This window comes from Alexandromys fortis, unplaced genomic scaffold, assembly GCF_014885135.2.
Source record: "Alexandromys fortis isolate MF-2015 unplaced genomic scaffold, M_Fortis_MF-2015_v1.1 scaffold_29, whole genome shotgun sequence".
Lineage (NCBI taxonomy): Eukaryota > Metazoa > Chordata > Mammalia > Rodentia > Cricetidae > Alexandromys > Alexandromys fortis.
In genome coordinates, this window is record NW_026067891.1 from 12,990,121 (window position 1) to 13,013,195 (window position 23,075).

Consider the following 23,075-nt stretch of genomic DNA (forward strand, 5'->3'; position numbering starts at 1 on the left):
GTCCGTTTTCTTTAGACTCCTGTTAAGTGACAGCTTCCTGTGTTGTAGGCTTGACAAGCTGGCAGACCACATGGCCCACAGAGTAAGCGAGACTGTTGCCATTTCACAGTTATGGAAACAGGATTATGTAGATGATACAGGTCATGCCTACCCCAAAGGTCTCAAACAGGCAGCCTGACTGCCAAGATGGCAATTACCATGTTTGATTTGGCCTGAGAAGAATTTTTGCAGTTGTTCAGGGGATTCCGTGGTTGTGCTCCAGAGTGTGAACACACGGAGACTAGATCCTGACATCTTGAGTCTTGCTATAATAACTACACAATAACTTGTTATACTAACTGTCTCCCACCAAACCTGGGCTCACAGAAAGCCCGGGGATCCTCCTGTCTCTGCCTTTCTGGCATCGGGATCACAGATGTACGCTACTATGCATAGCTTTCCCCACAGGTGGCGGAGATCTGAAGTGGAGGGCATGAAGGAACACTGCTTCCTGGCTTGCTCCTCACGGCTTTTTGACACAGCCCAGGACCACCTGTCCCAAGGTGGCATCGCCACCAGAGGTCTGGACACCCCACATCAGTCATGAATCAGGAAAATGCCCCCACACTCTTGCCAACAGGCCATCTGATGAAGGTATCAACTGTGGGATCTCTCTTCCCAGACAGCTTTAGCTGGTGTCAAGGTGAACAAAAATCTAAACAGCACCCACCAACTTAGTTGGCTTGTCCAGGTCTGCTGAGTTTCAAAACTGAAAATTGTACTAGAAAAATGGGCCACCCTCTTGTCTCCCAAGCCCCCACCTGCCATTATGTCCTACTTCCCCCAACACCTGGCACTCCAGATCTCTAGGACAGGTCCAGTCTCTGTCAACCACCTAGAGAAACACACTCTGTCTCTAACCATCTCTCCTGCCCACATTCTCCAGGGCTAATGGTTCCCAAACACCAACTCCAGCACCTCCCGATTTCTCGGTTAGGTGAGACAAATGAGGGGTCTGAGGGGCTCGTTGGCTAGATATGTCCTGCTTCCTGTCTGCGATTCCCAGTGATTCTTAGTGGGCCTTGGGGAAGTAGTTTGCTGAGGTGTGCTCTTCACAGGTTGGCCAGCTTGTGTCCTCCCGTAATGCTTTAAACGAACTTTCGTTATAGTCTTAAATTCCCATTCTGGTTGGGAAGGAAGCAGGATTAGCAGTTGTGTGCGCTGTCCCCGATTATCACTGTCTTCTACAACATCAAAGCTGGGATGAGGAAACAATCTCCCAAATAGTGCTGGCCTGCCAGGCCTCTGCAGGGACACTGGACTGGGCCTCAGAAGCAGTGTCCCTCTGGCCAGCCCCTCGCCCTCCTACATCCCTTCCTCCCTTCCCAAGGCACTGGAGAACCCAGCCAGCTGTGAGGAACTCCTTCACCTTCCTTGTAAGGTCATAAGTGATATGACCCATTCCACAGTGACCCTGAGCCACCCCCCATGGGAGGGAATTCACAGAGAGAGGCCAGAAACATCTGAGCAGACAGGCTTGCTGCATCCCTGTCGGGCCACCCACTTTGGGACCCTCCTGCTTCTACATTTGTCCAGCTTTATGGGGTCCATGCTTTCCTCAAGGTAGCCTGCTTTGCTGTGAGGGTGTCTGTCTTGGTGTTTATGAGGGAGGAATGGAAAGCATCTCTACTCCAATACCCCCTCCGTGTGTATGTGTGTATATGCATGCACATGTGTGTGTCTCTGTGTGTGCTATGTCTATGTGTGTCTGTGCGTACGCATGTGTACATGCATTGTGTGCATGTGCATTTCTGTGTGTGTGGTGTTTGTGTCTTTTTGTGTGCATGTGTGTGTGCATGCACATGTGTATATCTGTGTGTGTGGTGCGTATCTATGTGTGTGCATATTGTGTGCGTGCACACATGCATATGTGTGTGTGGTGTGTATATCTATGTGTGTCTGTGTGTGTGCATGTGCAGTCTGTGTATGTGGTGTGTATGTGTCTATCTGTGTCTGTATGTGCACATGTATGCATGTGTGTGCATGTGTGTGTCTCTGTGTATGTGGTGTGTGTGTCTATGTGTGCCTGTGTGTTTGTGCGATCTGTGTGTGTATCTATGTGTGTCGGTGTGTGTGCATGTGTGCATGTGTGTGCACCAGTGAGTACTGGTACCTGCAATTCCAGAAAAGGGTGCCAGATCCCTTGATGCTGGAGTTGCAGGTGGGCAAGCACCTCTACGTCCTCCTCGTCTCCACCCAACATCCCAATTCAGTAGCGCAGGGATGAATGATATGAGCCGCCAACCAGGTCTTAATGTGAGTTACTCAGGTGTCTGGTCCCTTGTCAGGCTTGTATGACAAGGGCTTTTGCGTGTTGAGCCATCTCCCCAGCACCCTGAAGACATTTTTAGTTTATTTTTATTGAGGTACTGGGCTCAAACCCAAAGGCTTGTATGCTCTGCATGTGCTCTCCTCTGAGCCACAGCCCAGCATCTGACTTATTTATCTGCCGTGTCTCTCATGGCTGATGGTGCCTTGGGTTCTTCTTATCTTTGCTCTCTTCACAGTTCTGATGATGGCTTCCGGAATACTTTCTGTGTTCCTCATTGTGGGTTTGCCTCCTGTTTGCACCAAGGTCAAACTGGCAGAGGATGGTGGGTGGGTGGGAGGCAGTGGGAGGAAGATGTCAGAGGGAGGCATCCTTTTCATCCTGCAATGCCAAGAGTGTTGCTGTCTCAAGGACTCATCACTGAGGCTGGTGAGCTCGGTTGCCTAGTTGAGCACAGTGAATTGTTTGGGAGAGTCACTGTAACACCAACACACAGTCAGCAACAGGTGTGGAAGCCCTGACGTTGCCTGTTAGCAGTTAGCTCCCCAGGTTCTGTGTGAGTTTGCCTGAGGACAGAGGTGCCTCTATGTGGTGAAACTGGGTGACATTTTTATGCCACGTGAGGCTGCTTTCTGTTTCTGCTTCTGCAGAATTGGGTTCAAATTTCCTGTGTGCTGAAGAGGCTCGTGCAGCCAAAGTGCCAAGCCCCTGGTCACGTGGCAGGCATTCTCTCCTCCCCATTCAACTAGCTGTGTTTGCAGAGGCTGACAGCTGAGAGCAGGCCACACTGCAGCCACACTGCAGCCACACTGCAGCCACACTGCAGCCACCAGCCCTCAGACGCCCTCAGGGCGCAAGAGTGCAGAGAGCTCCTGATCGCAGCTGCTCCGGGGTCTCACTTAGAAGATGCAAATACTCCATCAAAGGTTCACTTGGGAAAGGACTCACTGTTTCAACCATTGGGCACTAAATTCAGTCCCAGCACAGCGTAAAAAATGGGGCATGTGGAACACACCCATAATCCCAATGATGTGGAGGTGGAGACAGGCTGATCCCTGGGGCTCTCAGTCTTGCCTGATGGGTGAACTCCAGAATCCAGGGAGAGAGACTGTAAAAAAAAAAAAAAAAAAAAAGTGGCAAGAGATTGAGGAAGATATCCAATGTCAGCCTCTGGCCTCCATACATACACACATGTATGTGCGTGTACACACACACACACACACACACAAACACAGGGAAAGAAAGAACCTAAATTGCAAAAGGGCCAAGATGGGCTGCAAATGCCTTAGCTTGAGCTCGGTGTAGTGGTGCACACCCTTAACCACAGCACTTGGAGGCAGAGGCAGGCAGATCTCTTGAATTCAAGGCTAGCCTCATCTACAGAGCTAGTTCCAGACAGCCTGAGCTATACAGAGAAACTGTCTTAAAAACAACAGCAACAAAGATGCCTTAGCTTAGAAGCAAGGTGCCACATGATGCCACCACCCTATACCACCCTCTATACAAAGCAGGTGGTGCCCAGCACAGGCAGAAGCCCACACAGTGTTGTCCCCTCCCTTGCTTTGCACAGAGTTCCCAGCAGGAAGGTCTGAGATGTTGAGTCACCCGAGGCACCCCTTTCTCCTCTCTTTCTCTCTAGGACCAGAACTCCTTCTCTGTAAAATGTGTGCCCCCAGTCCCCCTGCCACTGCCTCCGGCACTCAGATGGCCCAGACACCTAGGGTTCTCTTGCTGCCTTTATCGGCTGCACCCCCTGCTGGCCAAGTGCTGCCTGGTGCTGTCTGGGCACCTTGACTCTCCGATTCCCCTGCAGGCCGTTTGGGGAAGGGCAGCTTGGTTGACCTCCGTGGGAATGCTGCAGTCAACATGGGTAACAATCTCAGTCCCTTCTTATTAAGAAGAGGCCCAAAGGAGCGCTGTAGAGCTGCTCAAAACCCAACCTAATGCTTGCTATCTGTAATATACATATCTTTGGTGTTTTTAAAAAAATGTACTCATTTCTAGTGCATGTGTGTGTTTGTTTGTCTACAGATATATGTGACATGCGTGTTCCTCATGTCTGAGATGTCAGTTCCCCAGGAACTGCAGTTCCAGAGGGTTGTGAGCTGCCTTGTGGATGCTGGGAACCCAGGTCCTCTAGGACAGCAGCAAGTACTCCTAACTGTTGAGTCATCTCTCCAGCCTCGTTCATTTTTGTCTGTTTTGTTTTTGAGACACAGTCTCACTCTGTAGCCCTGGCTGGCCTGGAACTCGATATATAGACCAGGCTGGCATTGAACTCACAGAGATCCACTTTCTTCTGCATCCTGAGTGCTAGGGTTACAGCTGTGAGTCACCATGGCTACACGTTTCTGTGTGTCCCATGTCATGGCCCCCACCATGTGTATGCACATGTACAAGACACTCAAGTGTGAAGGCCAGAGGACTTGCCTATCATCTGCTCACTCACACACACACACACACACACACACACACTTTTTTTTTTCTTTTTCTTTTTGATAGAGGTTCAAAGCCTCTGAGGGAGCAGGTCCCCATCTCAAGTGCCCAGTGCAGAAAACCCTCACAAATAAATAAATGAATGAACAGACCTACGAAACTGCACAGTGCAAGAAGAGAAAACCCCTCGGTACTCACTCATGACCATCCTATCCCAGGGCAGGCAAGACTATTTCCAAATGCTAATGTTGCTCGCTCTCTCCTCCCAGAGGTCCCTAGTGAGAGTCCAAAGAGAGTCTCAGCAGCACCTACCAAAACTCCTCTTAGAGCCAGGATGGGGTGCACCACCGATCCCAGCACTGGGGATCACGAGTCGCAGGTTCTTGCCCTGATGGCTTCACCACAGTCTCTGCCATGACTTCACATGACCTTCTCCCTTGGCTTTCGTTGACACTGCTGTCCCTTTCTCTTCCTATCTGTTTCCTCTTCTTCAGAGGACCACAGGCACTGGTGGGGACCTTGATCCAGTGTCTTCCATTTATTTCTGTTGATCATGTTGTCAAGGCCCAATTTCCAAATAAGGTCTTATCTTGTGTTGGAGGGGGCCTCCTTCAGTACTTCCAGACTCATGGGATCCCTGTCCTATGCCAGACCCTCCCAGGGGAACATCCTTGAGAATGAGGGAACAGGAGCTGACATCCGCTAGAGGGCGTTCATTTGCACTGGAAGTGCCCAGCTCCTTGCCAGGCAAGGCCTCACCTGCTCCTTTCTGAAGCCAAGCACCCAACCAAGTCAGCCTGCTACCCAGTGACAGGGATGGAGCTGGTCAGGCCCATAGGACTCCAAGTCCAACTTCTGTTGACAGAAGAATAAACAAAGACTCTAAAAGGAACAGAGACTTTCTGAGGTTACACAGGCAACTTTACAAGCAGAGTCAGACCTGCAACGGGAACTCCTGAACCCTTCAACTGATCACTCTATGTAAGGAGTGTCCCCTTCGCTCTAGAGCATTGGGAGGGGATGGCCTATCAACACTCCCTCCTGGTGCACATGATGTTCTTATGCGTATGTGTTTACACACACACACACACACACACACACACGCGCGCGCGCGCGCGCTCAGCACCACAACAAGCGCCACCTCACTTACCCAACTTTCCTACCACTTAAGCCCACCACTTAGGGTCCAGAGGAAATGGAGGCAGCAGCTCTCCCGCTAGGCTAATTTCCAACAACTGCAGGATCAGGGGCTGGTACCAGTCACAAAGCCATTTATTGCCCGTGAAAACTAGAAATCCACAGTGATTTTCTTGTGACCAAAAGCCTTGGGAGGCTCTTCCAGCTCCCCAGGCCGCTGCCTCCCTTGGCTGATGGCTCTTTCATTATGGTCTCTTCTGTAACTCCTGCTACTGGCACCCACCCTCTCTTACTTGCCTTTCAGGGGTGTCTTTGTGACCGTGGTAGACTTTCAAAGTCCTTCCTGACATAGAGTGATCAGTTGCAAGCACCAGGATTGGCGGCATGGAAGCTCGCAGGAGCCATTATTAGTGTCTGATTTTATGTATTTTTGTTTAAAATTTTTAAATGATTTGCTTATTGTTTTGTGTAGAGTAAACACAATGGTGATTAACTCTGAGTCACCAATAATACATCAATATCGCATTAAGAAAATATATCCTTAGTGTCATTTAACAAGAGTCGAATTCTCTGCTCCATGCTCCGTGTCTTCTGTCCTCTTGTCAGCCTGTTGTATGAGTCTCAATCTGTGCCTGCCTGAAGGCTGTTGGTAGATGCGTGTCTGTCTGTCTGTCTGAATGTATCCGTTTCTAACAAAGGACCTTGCCTTTGTTACTGGACAGCCCAGAAAGTGGCACATGGGGAAGGAATGGAACACTTTACAGAAATCCTTACCAGAGTGTTACAAGGATGACTGAAAAGTTTTTACAGGCCCGATAAGCCTCTCCACCAACACATATAATCCAAATCAGATGAAATCAAACAGAATTAGAAAAAAAACAGGTTTAATGGATGCCAGCGCTCCTGGGTGGCCTTCCAGGCCCCAGAGAGGAGACAGGAAGGAAGACCGGAAAAACCACCACGGAGAGGAGAAAAGAGAATTTGTTCTCTGGGGAGCAGTTTAAATAGCCTGTGGGAGTGGTCTTGACCCTTCTGGTTGGCAGGCTTTCTCGGAGGTGGAGTCTGGACTGAGGAACTCCCAGGGGAGGGGATGTAGGGATGTCAGTGACTGGGGGGGAAGCCTGGACCCAAACAATGACATCACTGACTGCCTCTGACCCAGATAACAAACAGAATTACAAACACTGCTGTTTATAAAGCAATATCCAAATACCATGTTCAACATTTATGGTGGATATTCATTTTATAAGGTCACTTTTGACCTCTCTTTTTGCTGTTCTCAGCAAATGATTATCAGAACACAAAGGCATTACTCTGGGTCCAGGGCATGGAAGAGTCTATAATTCTTAGATTACAGCATTAGGTTACAAAAATTAGTTACATGAAGAACCCAAGGCAAGTAATTGATCAGCAATCATCGTTGTTCTCTTGAGGGCATTAAGCAAACAGGCCGAGTGCACAGCAGTCTTACGTCGTAAGTGATCTCAAGGTGTGAGGCTCAGCAAAAGACCCAGTCTCTTAGAATGTAAGAAATATTTTCATTTCCATAATACGGCGTCACCACAGTTTTATTGTTGTTGTTTGTTTTGTTTTGAAGACAAAGTCTCACTATGTAGCTCTGGCTGTCCTGGAACTCACTATGTAGACCAGGCTGGCCTCAAACTTGAACTAGGCTAGAGATCCACCTGCCTCTACTTCCTGAATGCCGGAATTAAAGGTGTGTGTGCCACTACTCCCGGCTCAACATCACCACAATTTTTATTTTATGAGTATGTTGCCTGCATGTATGTTTGTGTGCCGTGTATTTGCAGTGCCTGAGATGGCCAGAAGAGGGCGTCAGATCCTCTGAAACTAGAGTTCCAATTGTTAGTTGCCAGGTAAGGACTAGGACCTGAACCCATGAACCCAGATCCTCTGCAGGTCATAGCCACTGAGCCACCTCTCCAGCCCCCTATTCATGTTTTACAGCACCGAGGATGCACTCTAGGCAAGTGCTCTATCGTGGAGCTGTCCCTGGCCCTCAGAGGGCACCAGTTAGCCTCCCTCACATCCATCACGCACCTCTCCCACTGCTCCCCCAGTAACTCCTGCGCACACCTGTGCGCTAGGTCCTTGACGGCCACTGCTGCTCACAGCAAACAACACGGAAGCTGCGAGAGAAGTGACGTGGGCACAGCCACCCAACAACAGGAAGGGAATCAAGCCAGAGCCCACATTCAGGAGAGTGTGCCCTCCCCAGAGCATCACATGGCCCTACCAAGTTGTTGCCTTCTTGACAGGAACTAAGTTGAGAGTTCATTGTGTATCAGGTCCTTAGACACCTGTGGTTTGTGGCACACACCAGTCTGTTGTTGCCAAGCATTCTCCCAAATAGTAGAAGCAATCGGGTCTGTTATGGACACACAACCACAGAGGCTGTGAAGTCCACAATCTTCCAGCCACAGAGAGTCTGGACAAGGGGCTCAGTCGGACTCGAAGGCCCAAGAAGCAGATGTGTGCTGCAGCTGCTGGGGGTTTATCATCATCTTTTTTATTACAATTTCACTACTCCTTTGCTATTTGAGACAAGATCTCTTTTTGTTTGTTTTGCTTTTCAAGACAGGGTTTCTCTGTGTAACAGCCCTGGCTGTCCTGGAACTCCCTATGTAGACCGGGCTGGCTTCAAACGCAGAGATTCACTCACCTCTGCCTCCTGAGTGCTGGGGTTAAAGGCGTGTGCCACCATGCCCAGGTTATTATTACGTGTGTGTGTGTGTGTGTGTGTGTGTGTGTGTGTGTGTGTGTGATGGTGCACGTGGAGGTCAGAGGACAGCTTACACACTGGAGTCAATTCTTTCCTTCCACTGTGATCAAACCAGAGATCAAACTCAGGTTGTCAGACTTGGTGGCATTCTTACCACCCCACTCTGGGAAGAGCTGCTCTGGCCAATGACGAAGGTACTCTGTACTCAGAGCACTAGCTCAAGTCTTAATCTCCCTTTCAAAAACCCTCACACATGCAACAGAAACCACTTCTACCAGCTACCAGGGCATGACTAGCCCAGTTGGGCAGACACTCAAATTAACCAGCACATATCCTAGGAGGCTGAGCCATGTGGAAGACTTGTTTTACATCTGAAGAAATCAGAGGCCCACAGAGGCAAAGTAACTTGACCATGGCCACACAGCTTGCTCCCCAGGTTCTACATCCATGTTCATGGGATGTTGAAGGACTGTCCGTGTGATAGGATACAAGGAAGGGGGGTTTAGGACATGCTGTGCCCAAGGTTATCTGGCTGTGAGGTTTTGGTGAACATCCATTGTCTGGCAAAGCTATTCTTCCAGTCCCTAACCTTCTGTCCTCCACGCATAGGCAGCCCGCACCATCCATGGCCAGCTGCCTCCCAAGCATCCTCCTTCTGGCAGCTGAGCCCAATCCATCACCACAGCCTGGGGACATGCAGATGGTAGCCCAGCCGTGAGGTCCAGAATCCCATGAGACATAGGTTAAAGCCAGAAAAAGCTGACCTCTTTGTGTTTTCTTTTGAGGCAGGGCTTCAGGTATTCCAGGTTGTCATTAAACTCAAACTGAGGATGACCTTGAGTTTATGATCCTCCTGCCTCTATCTCCTGATTGTGAGATTACAGTAGATGATCACACCGAGTTTATGAGGTGCTAGGGACTGAACCCAGGGCTTTGTTAGGCAAGCACTCTACAGACTGAGCCACATCCCCAGTCCCTGACTTCCTTCCCCAATCTCTGATACTCTAATAACTTAATCTTTTATTTGGTTTTGGTTTGGGGTTTTGTTTTTTTGTTTTTGTTTGGTTTTGGTTTTTCAAAATAGGGTTTCTCTGTGTAACAGCCCTGGCTGTTCTGGAACTAGCTTTGTAGACCAGTCTGGCCTTGAACTCACAGAGATCCACCTGCCTCTGCTTGGTTTAAAGGTCTGTGTCACCACCATCTGGCAAGTTAATCTTAAGAGCCTAATTGAGATAACATTCTGTGAGGTTGGCTGTCATTTTACAGGAAGACTGAGGCTCAAGTCTCCAAAGTACAGGGTGGAACTCAAACCAGATTAGCCCAAGAGAGCCCATCCACTTCCTAGCCAACACTCAGGAGGCCAAAGTAAGTCTTCTAGACAAAAGGACCCCAGCTCAGAGAGGGGCTTGGAGGAGAGCAGGATGTTGTTGGGCAGAGGAGGGTGGGAAAGTGTGTGTTGCAGCAGGGATAGCACTCAGCCCCTAGATTCAGAGCGTAGCAAAGATATTCGTCCTGGTTCCAAAATTAGAATCAAAAAGGTAAAAAAGAACCCAAGAAAGAAACACAGTTTGACCCCAGAATCAGAGCCATCTCTGCCCCTGACACAAAACCAACCAATCCCTGGGCAGGGAAAATGGATCACTGAGCCCCTAGAGACTTGGAATTCCCCTTAGGCAGTGACTGGCAGTTGGCCATTTCCCTCAGGCCTGCATAGGGGGCAGCCAATCCCAACGCTGGAAGTTTGGAATTCACCTCATCCCACTATGGGGCAGCCAATCACAAGCCCAGAGGTTTGGGATTCCCTATATAAACCTCCTCTTTTCATTTCTCAGGGCCTCTCCTGCCCTGTTCCTGTTGCTGCTGTTGCTGCTGTTGCTGTCATTGCAGCCGCTGCCACTTCAGATGGACAGAGGGACCTGAGTTAACTCGCAATAAAGGCTCTTTGCTTTGATTCAGATATGGTGTCGTGGTGATGTTTTGGGGATCTGGACTTTGGGCATAACATGGTATGACCGACTCTTCTCCAGCCAGCCTTGCCTTCAAACAACCCTACACTGGGAATGGCTGGCCTGACTGTCCGGCTCAGAGCCCTCATGCTGTCGTGGGGCAGCAGGGAAGATGTCTTTAACTGCAGTCTTAACCTTCCTAATGCGACTTTTAATACAGTTCTTCATGTTGTGGTGATCCCCAGCCATAAAATTATTTTCATTGTTACTTCATATGCTACTGTTATGAATTTTAATGTAAATATCTGTTTTCCTGTGGTCTTGGGCAGCCCCTGTGAAAGGGTCATCCAACGTCCAGAGGGGTCACAGCCCACAGGTTGAAAACCATTGCTCTATAGGAAGCCAACTTCTTCCTGTGTACCTACTGGATGGGAGACCCATGGCCAGGCTCCTGCAGCACATCCTCACCATAAAGGCAGGTCACATAGGAAGCTGAGGCTAAGGGACATTAAGCAGCTTGTCCAGATTCATACGGGACAGTTGGACATTAGACCCAACCCAGTATCTCTCAGGTCCCAGCCAGACTCGGGCTGCCTTTCTAGACATTCTCATCCCAGTTGAGGCTCAACTAAAGATGACAATGGCTTTTTGCTTCCTTTCTAGAGATGAAGCCAAAGCTGTTACAGAGGGCACAGTACCAGGCCCACTCCTGCTCACTTCTCCAAAGTCAGTTTGGGGGCCACCATGTCTTCCTGATGAGCTATAGCTGCATTATATCTTGGCCTCAGGGATGGATCTCTACTCTCTTCACCACATGTAGAGGCCAGATCAGTAGCTAGTGCAGGTTAGAAATAGGCAGCCTGTGTTCCTGCCTCAGACAGCAGCCCTTTCACCCAGTATGTGCCAACTAGGATCATAAAAGGAATGTTAGAACTCTCATTTCTTGCCCCACCTCTTCAAAATGCTCACGGTGGCTTCAGTATCTACTTTTGCCTTCTTCCAATGCAGCAGAATTTCTGACATCTAGCTGAGCATGCCAACTAGAATGCATACTACACATCCCAGCTTCCTTTGCAGCTATGTGGGAACCAGGTGGTTAAACTCTGACCAATGGCGGATGAGCACAGTGCTCACAATTTCCCTGTTGTCCTCTTGCTTTGCTTTCCTCTCCTTTCTGCCCAGACTTTGGCAGCTGGAGTGCAGGACATGTTTATGATCAGCTTTGGTCCCTAAGAGCAGGCAGTACTGTAGTGATGGAACAGTAATATAGAAAGAGTCTGAGCCCCTCTGGGCACACTGTCAAACCAAACCAGAACCTTTGTTTAACACGACTGGGTGCTACAGAAAAATCAGGCCAGTGGAACGGCTCAGCAGGTAGAAGCATTTGCCACCAAATGTCAAGGCTGATGATCTGGGTTCTGCTTCGACTCCTAGAAGTGGTCGCCTGAGGACTACATGCATGCCATGGCATGTGGGCACGCACACACACACATACACACTAAACATAAAGAGAAAGGAAAAGCAGATCTGGTGGGGCTCAGCAATAGCTCTTCCTGCCATGATTAGGGCCCCATATTCCATGCTAGCACCAAAGAAAGTGCAGCAAAACTCAACAAGGTGAGAGCAGCTATCTTTGCTTAAACCAATGTGGGGATCTCTAAGTAGCCATGTGGCCAGATAACAGTAACCAGTTAATAGACCAGTAGCCATGGATAATAGATAGTAACCAGCGGCCAGATATCAGCAACCAGTTAATAGACCATAGTTCTGAGGTGACACAGGCCTCTAAGTACATTTTGTTTCATTTTTATTTTAGAAATGTAAATGTTTTACAAAGTAAAGCCAAAGATTTCTAAAATGGCAATGTCTAAAGTTAAAATTCAGTCAGTAAACTTGACTCTAAATTATTCTGCCATAACAACATGAGGGAATATTGAAGGTGACTTTAAAAGAGAGCTTGGGGGGGAGTTTTTTAATTGTTTGATTTTATTATTTTTAAGTATTTTTATTACGTTTCTTTTTAAGATTTATTTATTATATATACAGCATTCTGTCTGCATGTATGCCTGTGGGCCAGAAGAGGGCACCAGATCTCATTACAGATGGTTGTGATTTCCGGGAATTGAACTCAGGACCTCTGGAAGATCAGCCAGTGCTGTTCACCTCTGAGCCTCTCTCCAGCCCCAAATGGTTTCACTAATGCACCTAAGAATGGCTTGGAACTCACTGTGTAACCAAGGCTGCCCTTGAACTCCAAATCCTTCTATCTCTGTCTTCTAAGTGCTGGGATTAGAGATATGTGTCACCACACCTTGCTTAAAACAGTATTTTTAGATTATTTAATTAAATTAATTTATATTTTAAGTGATTAATGAATCTTTCAATTAATTTAAAAATAACTAATAGGAATGAACTTATCATATGTGTATATGTTATTTCTACATGCATGTGTATATACTATGGTACCTGCGGAGGTCAGAGGAAGGTGTCAGAGTCCCTGGAACTGGAGTTACTGATGGTTATGAGCCATCGTGTAGGCACTGGGAGCCAAACCAGGGTCCTCTGGAAGAGAAACAAGTGCTCTTAACTGCTAAGGCAACTCTCAAACCCCAAGATTAATTTATTCTTATTTATGTGTATGGGTCTTTTGCCTCCATGTGTGTATGAGAACATGTGCTCACAGAGGTAAGAAGAAGGCATTGGATCCCCTAAAACTGGAGTTACAGATGGTTGTGACTAAAACATGGATGGTAGGAACCAAACCTGGGTCCTCTGGAAGAGCAGTCAGTGTTCTTAATTGCTGAGTAATCTCTCTAGCTCCTAAAACAAAATTTTGCTACACATTCCTGGTGTGCTCAGCCCTATGGATCATAGCTATCCAGGAAAGAGAACCACAACAAAATCCCAAACATCACTTAGATCTCTTGGTGGTGAAGATGATGCTGGGATGTCCTGTTTGCAACAGCAGCTTTTTCACACAGGATAAAGACAATGAGAACCAATAACCACAACACTCAGGACACTGAGGCAAGAGGGTCATGAGTTTAAAGCCAGCCAGGGCTACATAGCAAGAGCCTGTCTCAAAACAAATGACTCAACAAACAAAAATAGTCAAACAAAAAAAATGTCTTAAAGAATAAGTTTTCCCAGACTCAGGCTGGGGCAACAAGAAGACAGAGCAGCAGAAGAAGATCACAGAGGACAAAATTTTCCGTCTAAGAATAAAAAAGGAATAAAGCAAGAGATTTGGTCAACATAGAAGAGACACAGAGTGAAGCTGGAAAGACACTGTCAAGAAGAAAGAACTGCAAGAACTAAATGAATTCTTAAACTTGCAGTTGCTGCACACACAAAAAATAAGTAAAGGGGCAGATCCCAAATCTGTAGTGTAAGCATTCCTCAGACAAGGAGAGTGGACTGACGGAGAGAAATGTGAGTTCTCATGGCCTCATTTCAGAGAGAAGATGTGAAAAACCAAGTGTTTACGCTGATGCAAGAGATGAAGAACTTGAAAAATATACTGTGGGTAATGGGCAATAGGCAGGATGGGAAAAGCTGGAGGAAGTAGTGAACGAGAAGCTTGGTGAGGCAGAAAAGAAAAAACAAAATCTCACATGGTGTGCAGAAATTTCCTTGAAATTATTGAAAATAGCAAGTGTGGCGGGTTTGGGTGTCCTGGAGGTGGGGACAGTCACAAGCCTCACCAAACACTTCCTTTGGGATTTGTGCTAAAAAAAGACAAAAAGAAAAGAGAACGATGAAATTTCATTAGAAGATTTAATTGTAAGAGCAGTCTGCCTTATGTCCAAATGTTATCAAAATCACTGTAGAATCTTTTCTCAAGTGGAAGAAATGGGAAAGACAAGAAAAGGCTGATACACTGGAACAAGACATGGAGAGACGGGAAGCTGACATCAAGGCAGAGAAAGCGGTAGTGACCAGTGGTTGTGAGGTGTTTGAATTTGGTCCCAAACTGGTCAGTGAGGAGGAGGAGGAAGCAGACGGTGCCTGCTACATTCAGGGGACAGGTGGCAAGGGTGACGGTTCTGTGAGTGTAAATGACACAGTTAGATGTAGAAGAGATGGGGCTGGGATGGTGGGAGAGGTGAGAGGTGAAGACAGTGGAGAAGAGGCAAGAAGATGGGGAAACAACCCCAGGATCAACACTGTCCGTTGATGACAATCGACAACATTACTTGTTCTGTCACCTAGAATCTACAGGATGTTTACTTCCCCATGACGGTTCTGGAGGGATACTGTCCCCAGTCTCTCTTCCGACTTTGACGAGGTCTCACAGTAAGTTCAGAGTCGTCGATAAACTGAATGGCCATAAGAAGACGATGGCTGTATCTCTCCATTCCCACGGGGCGTGGAACTGCTACTCCAGCTTCTGGATTCCACTGGGCCTTGATTATTTCCAGGAAGAACAAATTCATACTTAAAATACTTTCTGTTTAATCAGTTTTTAATGAGTGCTTTCCTTTTATTTATTTGTTTTATATGTTTTAAACCCGCCTGAAAGGTGAGCACTGTCCTCCGTAAAGGACACTGCACATGCAGATTCAGGTTGCACATCTGGACTGCTACATGCACACGGAGAATGGACTTGTCCAAACTGACGCGGTCAGCTGCAGTGCTCTGCGTTAAAGCTGTTCAAAATTCTGCCCCTTTCTGCCAATAACTTGTAAAGAAAGACCATCATTCATCCAACTCAACGGGCCTGTTTTCTCTTTTAAGGTTTTCTATGCAAAGTTTCTTAACATTCCTAGCTTGGTATTTTAATTAGATAATGCTTATATTAGTTGTAGATGTCACAGGGGCAAAGATTCAATGGGTTGTCTTAGTACATGTCACATAACCACAGAGTACTGACAGTGTTAACAATTGTGAATTTTCAGCCGGGTGGTGGAGCACACCTTTAATCCCAGCACTCAGGAGGCAGAGGCAGGTGAATCTCTGTGAATTCGAGGCCAGCCTGGTCTACAAGAGCTAGTTCCGAGACAGCTAGGACTGTTACACAGGAAAACCCTGTTTCCAAAACTAAAAAAAAAACAAACAAACAAACAAAAAAAAAACACCTTGTGATTTTTTTTTTTATTTCTAAAAGGAATAAACACTGTCTCTTTAATTCCTGAATTGTTAGATCATCAACCTAATTAAACATTATCTACAAATGAACAAACAACAAACAAAAAAATAAGTTTTTCTGTTTTCAAGTCCACTCGCAGTGGCACCAGTGGTGCTCATGTCCCCAGCTCCCTCTTGTCACTGAGAGGAGTGCTGCTTCTTGGAAGAAACGGGTGGTTCTCTGTGGAAAATGTGCAAGACACATCTGTCATGAGTTCTCTGTGGAAAATGCGTAAGACACATCTGTCATGAGTTATCATGCAGAGAAGAAAGACACTGATGGACAATGAGGTTGTGTCTTAGCAGAGGAGACCCAGAGCAAAGAACTGCACACTGCTGGTGCTGGGCAGGCCTGAGCACTTTAAGGTGTTAACTCAGACTAGGAAGAGGGCCACAGCCTCCACCACAAGCCTGGGAAAAGGGCTATGTCTGTTGATGGATGAAAAGCCTTTGTCACTGGGTGATAGCTAAGAAAATTGCCCAGAGTCCTGCAGCTGGTATGGGGCCAGTTCAGAATTCGGGACAGAATTCTAACCCAGGAAGTGTGCCTCTGGAATCTTCTGAGATATGTCTTCCATAAAGCAGGGTCTTCAGGATCAAGAGAACAATGGGAAATACAGGAAGTCCCAAAGACTCACAGCCATCAATAGTGGGATATTATTTGTGTTTTAATAAATAAAGCTTGCCTGAAGGTCAGTGCAAAGCAGCCACACTAGTCAGCCATGCAGGCCAGGCAGTGGAGACACACACCTTATTCTCATTAATCACACTAGTTAGCCGTAGAGGCCCGGAAATGGCAGTGCACGCCTTTAATCCCAGCACTAGAGAGGAATATAAGGCGGGATGAGACTGAAACTCACTCTTTTTCAGTCTGAAGATTTCATAAAGGCAGGCGCTCTCTAGTGACTTGGCTGGCTTGCTTTTCTGACCCTCAGGTTGACCCACAATATCTGTCTCTGTGTTTTTATTATTCATGCTGCATTGGCTCCTGACGTTTGGGGTATGAATTCGTGAAAAAGCAGTTTGCCTAATTAGGCCATTAAGGGCAAGGTTAGCAGCACCTTTGCAGGAATGAATTTGAGATCAAATTAATATTGAATCTCATGACCATGATGATGCATCAATAGGAGAGGTGATTTTCAAAGGTTTGAGAGAAAATTGAAATGTCAAATGTTATAATTATGGAAAACAAGGTCACCTTAAAAGAGACTGTAGATAGGGAATTCCCAGAAACAATGTTTTTTCTAAGAGTAATCCATTCAGAACACCCCTCCCTTCTGGACTATGAGGAAGGTGTGGCAAAGGCAGGCATTGACTAATGAGCGTAGGTCATCGAGGAATATTCAAGGTAATCCTGTGCTGTCAGGAAACTCCAGGCATAGGCCTCAAACTCCCTACGCCAAATCTGGTTCATTCATTTCCTGTCATCATAGAGGAAACTCCTTCCCAGAGCAATTAAGGAACCTAATGCCTATTGTAAGAAACCATACTGCCCTGGATAATAGAACAGCTATAGAAGAGAGAACAAAAGATTCAGGAGAAACCATAAAGCGAGTATTATGGCAAACTTCTATAAATGAACAAAGACCAAAATTTAAAAATATGAATAAATGACATTGCTATTGAAGGTCAGGTAGACACAGGTACAGATGTAACAATAATTTCATCAGAATCTTGGCATCAAAATTGGGCTCTTCAGGATGAAAATGTTCAGGTTTTAGGGATCAGAACTTTATCTCAGATAAAGAAGAGCATAAGATCTATTGAATGCATAGGGCCAGAAGGACAGAGAGGAAAATTAAAGCCCTATGTGGCTAACACAGCAGTGAATTTGTGGGGTGGTGATTTGTTACAGCAATGGACACTCAGGTTAACATTGCCCCCATCTTAGGCGGGGGAAACATAAGTTAACGTACATTTCTGGGAAAAATTTTAAAAGGTTTTATAAAGTACAGTCACTGACCATTCAGGTTGCACAAGAACAGGGTACAGCTGCTGATCTTTCAAAGGAACCTACAGCCCTACCCTTAAAATGGTTGACACACAAACCTGTATGGGTTAAGCAATGGCCTTTAGCAATAGAGAAACTGCAGGTTTTAGAACAGCTGGTACAAGAGCAACTAGATGCTCAGCATACTGAAGAATCAACCAGCCCTTGGAATTCTCCTGTATTTGTTATTAAAAAAAGAACCTGGAAATAGAAGATGGTAAAGACCTAAGAGCTGTTAATAAGGTGATTCAGCCAATGGGCTCTCTGAAGTCTGGCATTCCTCTGCCTTCCATAGTGCCTAAAGGATGATCTCATAGTTATTGACTTAAAAGATTGTTTCTTCACTATACATTTACAAGAAAAAGACAGAAAAATTTGCCTTTACAGGGAGGGTAGGAGTGCTGGGGTCTGCAAGGAAGAGTGGATCACCCTCATTTTGTGCGCGCCATCCCTGTAGCTGCAGCTGGGGAGAAGCAAAGGATGAGCTACAAGTGAGAAGAGAAGGGCGCAGACCCCAAGAGAACCATGCTGTGTCCTGCCCTGGGCCTTGCCCCACCAGAGAGCCTTGTCTACCTCCAGGGCAGGCCACCACGAGTGAGCAGAAGGCCCGGCACCTATTTCCTCCCTCGTTTCCCTCAGTCCACGATCTACAGGTGCACGCAGAGCCCAGACATGCTTCAAGCACACAGGGCTTTTGACAAAATGGAGCAATGACTAATTTAGCAGCTGGCAAGAAGTTACGCAAGTCCCTTTTCTGCCCGGGTGTAGCTTGCTTGCTGACTTTTAAAATAACCAATACAATGCCTGTCCCACATTCGAGGTCAAAGCTGGGGAAACCTTGCTGACTTCAGCTGGAGACCATTTGGGGGCAGGGAATCCACGACTGAAAGAGGGTCTGCAGGGACAAAGGGTCTGTAGGAAACTGGAGGTGGGTGGGACCCCTCCTAGATTAAAAGGGGTGTGAGAAACAGACTAACCAAACACAGCGGCTTTTGTCTCTATGCTTGAACCAGTCAATCAACAAAACATACTTAGACAGCCATGCCTAGTACATGCCATTCATGGCAGTGCTCAGGAGGCTGAGGCAGGAGATTGAGTCCTGACCACATCAATTAATTTCAGGCCACCCTGCCCTATATAGTGAGACCTTTGCTAAAAACAAAAGATTCACTTTACAATATCACAATGAATAGACAATGTCTAGGACTTGGCCAGTAGTGGCTCCTGATGCCAGTGAAGGCTATGACGGGAGCTGGCGAGAGGACTCAGTGGTGAAGACGCCTACCGTCAAGTCTGCCTGCCACACCATTTGATCCCTGAAACCTACATGGTGGAAGGAAAGAACTCCTGGAAACTATCCTCAGGCACTCCTCCCATCCCATGTTACACGCCCTCCCCATGTTACACGCCCTCACTTAGGGTTTCTGTTGCTGTGGAGAGACACCGAGACCATGGCAACTCTTATAAAGGAAAACATTTATCTGGGTGTCTTGCTTACAGTTTCAGTCCATTATCATCATGGTGAGGAACATGGTAGTGTTTCACCACCGTTGTGCTGGAGGAGTTGCTGAGAGTCCTGCATCTTTCAGACAACAGAAAGTCGAGTGAGACACTGGGTGTCATATGCTTTTTCTGAGCATAGGAAACCTTCCCTTCCCCCTTACAGTGACACACTCCAACAAAGCCACACTTCCTAATAGTGCCACTCCCTATGAGCTTATGGGGGCCAATTACATTCAAACTCCCACACAGCCCATGTTATATCCCCCTCCCCAGTAAGCACTCCCATTTGTACACCCTCCCCAGTAAGCACCCCCATTTGTACACCCTCCCCAGTAAGCACCCCCATTTGTACACCCTCCCCAGTAAGCACCCCCATTTGTACACCCTCCCCAGTAAGCACCCCCATTTGTACACCCTCCCCAGTAAGCACCCCCATTTGTACACCCTCCCCAAGTTAAGCACCCCATGTTATAACCCTTCCCAGTAAGCACCCCCATTTGTACACCCTCCCCAGGAAGCACCCCCATTTGTACACCCTCCCCAAGTTAAGCACCCCTATGTTGTACACTTAGAACAAAGTCCAGCATATCCCGGGCATTCAGGGAGCTATAGCTCCGCTTACTGTGACTGAGGTAATTATTTCTGAAGCAGAAAGGCTTTATGGTAGATTTTACCTTTCTGTTTATCTGAGCAAATCTGGACTCTTGTGTTTTGGGGGAAGGGTTTGGGTGTCTGGGGTGGTTTCTATATTGTTTGGTTGTTTTGTTACAAGGTCCTGCAAATTACTTTTTTTTAAGACAGGGTTTCTCTATATAACAGCCCCAACTGTCCTAGAACTTGCTTTGTAGACCAGGTTGGCTTCAAACTCACAGAGATCCATCTATTTCTGCCTCCCAAGGACTGGAATTAAAGGTGTGTGCCACTATGCGGAGCCCAAATCAAGTTTGGGGGGAGGGGACACGGGTCCTCACTATGTAACCCGAGACAGACTTGAACTCTGGATAAGTCCCCTGCCTCAGCCTCTGGTGCCACCACACCTGCGTTTTGTTGTTTGTGAGGAAGGTCTTACTATGCAGCTGGGATAGATAGCCTAGAGCTCTCCAAGAGGAAAGTCAGAAGAACCGCCTAGAACAGATGGGCCTGCAGGTCCGTCTAGCAGGGATTGTGTTGACTGCTGATTGATGGAAGCGGGCCCTGCTCGCTGCGGGTGACCCCACCCTTAGGCAGGCGGCCCTATGGAAAGAAGCTGAGCGGGGAACCAAAGAGCACCATTTCTCAGTGGCGTCTTCTTCAAGGTCCTGCCCCGACTTCCTCAGTGATGGACTGTGACCATCAGTGTAAGCTGAAACAAACCCTTTCCTCCCCTCAGATGCTTTTTGTCAGAGCGTTTATACAGCAACAGAAAGGAAATTAGAACAGCATCCGGGCTCACGTGGAATTAAGAACCCCCTGAGTCAGCATCCCCAGTGCTGGAATCATGGCCGTCTCGCTCCACTCCACTCATAGTGTTTAATGGGCTCATTTAGGTGTGGTTCACATCCCATAGGATTCGGCGGGTGGCCATGACTACAGCAAAGTCTGGACCATTACCCACACTCAGGGCACGGCTAGAGAGGCCCTGAACCTGCTTACGGCTTTCCTAAGACGTCTGCCAGTGGGGGCTGCCACCTTCCTGGTGCTCCACAAGGGTGGGGTGCCAGGCAGCCTTGAGCTGTCACTGGCACCAGGAGGGACCAGCTGGCCCAGCTTCTAGACACTGCCTTCAGTGCGGTCACGTGACGTGTATCTTTAGTCTGTGGCGCCCACAGGCTTCGCAGCGGCTCTCTCAGATCAACCTGTCAGTTTATGTCCTCCTTCCTCCTCCAGAGGGAGGGGACTGCGTGTGTATTTATAGCCGGAGTGAAGGCTGCTAGCAGGTCTGCGGAGGAAAGGACACGGGAATAGTTCTAGGGTGTCAGGCCCAGCCCAGAGAGCTGAACTGGGGCAGGTAGAAAAGGAGCTGAGAGTCCCCAGTGCTCCTCCAATCCCTGGAAGGCTTAGCGAGGCCTGGAGTAACTGTGCTGGGAACACTCTGCCTCCCAAGCCCCGTGGTTTCAGCAGACTCGCCCTGAGCCTGAGGCCCTGCTCTGTAGAAGAGGCTGTAACAGGGGGACTGTGAAGGTCCCACGTCATCCCCACCACTCAGAGGCACACAGGAGGTAGGGATCTCACTCATGGACCTTTCGGAATGCAAGTCCCCTGGGCTGTCACCCATAGGGAAAGTCCAGCTCAGAGAGCACCAGACCTCAAATGGAGAAGTGCAAGGGTGAAGCAGGGCAGCAGGGTGAGGGGCTTCCTAGCTCTGTGGAGAAGAAAGACCCTGGCAGTGGTGGGGAAAGAACACAGTTCCCTCTCAGGCCATACTCTCCAGGGCTCTTCTCACCTATGAGCCTGGCCTGCTGACTCCCCTCCTCCAGCCCCTTCTCTCACCTCTGGAGGGATGAGTGCAATTCCTCGCGTACACTGGTGGTTCCATCGCTCACGGGTGTTTGAGGACGCCTTCTTGGCATTTATTAGATCCAAACTACAGGTGTCTAGAGGGCACCTCCCTGGTCTAGTTCCATCTCCAGCCCCTGCCACTTCAGAATGTCTCTGTCCCTTCCTACAATGACACTATATGGCTCATTTACTCATGTCCTTCCCCTTTGGAAGGGCAGCCATGGTGACTTGAATCTGTCTGCACAACTTGGCATATGCCTCCTAAATGGCTAGGTGGAGATTCAGTGGAACAAGACTGTGTCTGGGTTAGGTTTCTTGGGAGGAGATCTCCTGAGGGCCCTGGGGGTCTTGACAGATGGTCCCTCGGGCACTGCAAACAGGGAAGGTCACTGTCCAGGAGGGAGTTTGAAACTTACTGTAATGTATTCCTGTGTACACACTCTGTTGTCTGCAGCTCCTGGGTTCAGCTGCTTCCATGTAACCTGGTTCCTGCTTGGCAACTCCCAAGGCAGGAGACAGGATGGGTGAAGTTTCCTGATGGCAGAAGCTAGAGGTGAAAGGGCACAGCAGAAATGACTGAGCCAGAGAGCCAAGGCCTGCCCTGTCCTGCCCATTAACACCCTGGCTGGGCTTATTCACTTATCCACCGCTCGGGACCCTGCCTGTCCCACTGCCTTTTGAAAGAACTTCCCAAAGGTCTAATAGTCCAGTCACATCACGGGGAGGGGCTATGCCTTCTTGAGTGTGGTCAGGCCAGATTGCTAAATACCGATCTACAATTACTAAGCACCCAATCTGGACATCTTGGAGGCAGGTAAATAGCCTCTCAGCCTTGAGACTGAGGCTTGGTGGGGCCACGCTTGCTCTTTCATTTCCCTGGTCCTGTTTGTCTGCTGACCTGTATCCATTCATTTGCTAGGATAAACAGAGAATCTACTGTCCCTGGTTACCCAGATGGAACTCATGGGCTTTTGTTCTTGAGAGGTTTCAGGGTCTGGTGGGGACCATCGGATAAGGCACATAAAAGTGTGGAGAAAGGGTAGGGTGTGGGCATGCTTCCTGGAGCGGAGCCTTGAGTGGAAGGGAGGAGCTAGCAGAGAGAAGCATAGCATCCCAGGCTCAGAAGCAGCTTGTGGAAGGGTGGGGAGAAGACAGAAGTTAGACGAGGCATGGCTGCAGGGGAGGGGCAGGCGAGAGGGGACATCAGGATGGATGGTGGTATTGAGGATGAGCTCTGCAGCTTCAGTAGTTTGAGGAGAAACTGGAGACCTGGGGCTGAAACCTGCTCTCGCCCCCTCTCCCCGAGAAGCAGAGCAGCAGTAGACAGGCTTGGCGGAAGCCCAGGGCGGCACAGGCAGCTCTGAGATGAGCCCCGGGAGCTTCAATCACACAAGAGTCATCCCCGTT

General features: G+C 48.0%; 1 pseudogene; it reads left to right on the forward strand.

Moving 5' to 3' along the window:
- Positions 1 to 427: 427 nt before the first annotated feature.
- On the forward strand, positions 428 to 14,747 carry LOC126498129 (zinc finger CCCH domain-containing protein 15-like; annotated as a pseudogene).
- The last annotated feature ends 8,328 nt before the right edge of the window (positions 14,748 to 23,075 follow it).